This window comes from Triticum aestivum, unplaced genomic scaffold (genome assembly GCF_018294505.1).
Source record: "Triticum aestivum cultivar Chinese Spring unplaced genomic scaffold, IWGSC CS RefSeq v2.1 scaffold169143, whole genome shotgun sequence".
Classification (NCBI taxonomy): Eukaryota; Viridiplantae; Streptophyta; class Magnoliopsida; order Poales; family Poaceae; genus Triticum; species Triticum aestivum.
This window is the reverse complement of record NW_025298030.1, coordinates 1-957: the sequence shown is the minus strand read 5'-3', so window position 1 is coordinate 957 and position 957 is coordinate 1. Positions and strand designations below refer to the sequence as shown.

At 50.5% G+C, this 957-nt stretch overlaps 2 non-coding genes across 2 annotated transcripts; both read right to left on the bottom strand.

Moving 5' to 3' along the window:
• Positions 1-107: 107 nt before the first annotated feature.
• On the bottom strand, positions 108-226 carry LOC123179142 (5S ribosomal RNA). The gene has a single exon (XR_006490135.1). It is a non-coding gene; the product is annotated as a 5S ribosomal RNA (ribosomal RNA).
• Positions 227-523: 297 nt separating this feature from the next.
• LOC123179143 (5S ribosomal RNA) lies at positions 524-642 on the bottom strand. Its single transcript, XR_006490136.1, has one exon. It is a non-coding gene; the product is annotated as a 5S ribosomal RNA (ribosomal RNA).
• Between the last annotated feature and the right edge of the window lie 315 nt (positions 643-957).

Below are 957 nucleotides of genomic sequence, written 5' to 3'. Positions count from 1 at the left end.
AGCACCCAGCTATGACTTACCGCACTCGTGCAAAATAATAAAACACGGTAAATATATTACTTACACGTGCGTTTTGTTTTGCAAGCGGCGCGAAAAAAATTAAAAAGGGAATGCAACACGAGGACTTCCCAGGAGGTCACCCATCCTAGTACTACTCTCGCCCAAGCACGCTCAACTTCGGAGTTCTGATGAGATCCGGTGCTTTAGTGCTGGTATGATCGCATCCGACATGTTACCCCGGTCTTCGTCCCTTATCCTTGCCCCTCCCAGCTCCACTACAAAGACGATTGTACATTGCTTTGGCCGCTCCCTCTCAACTACGGAGACGAGTTTAACACGGTTTCCACCCCTCCCTCTCAACCGCACCAGTGCACGCTTGCCGCGCCACAACGCCGACGCTGGACCCGTGAATCGTGAGCACCCAGCTATGACTTACCGCACTCGTGCAAAATAATAAAACACGGTAAATATATTACTTACACGTGCGTTTTGTTTTGCAAGCGGCGCGAAAAAAATTAAAACGGGAATGCAACACGAGGACTTCCCAGGAGGTCACCCATCCTAGTACTACTCTCGCCCAAGCATGCTTAACTTCGAAGTTCTGATGGGATCCGGTGCTTTAGTGCTGGTATGATCGCATCCAACATGTTACCCCGGTCTTCGTCCCTTATCCTTGCCCCTCCCAGCTCCACTACAAAAACGATTGCACATTGCTTTGGCCGCTCCCTCTCAACTACGGAGACGAGTTTAACGCGGTTTCCACCCCTCCCTCTCAACCGCACCAGTGCACGCTTGCCGCGCCACAACGCCGACGCTGGACCCGTGAATCGTGAGCACCCAGCTATGACCTACCGCACTCGTGCAAAATAATAAAACACGGTAAATATATTACTTACACGTGCGTTTTGTTTTGCAAGCGGCGCGAAAAAAATTAAAAAGGGAATGCAACACGAGGAC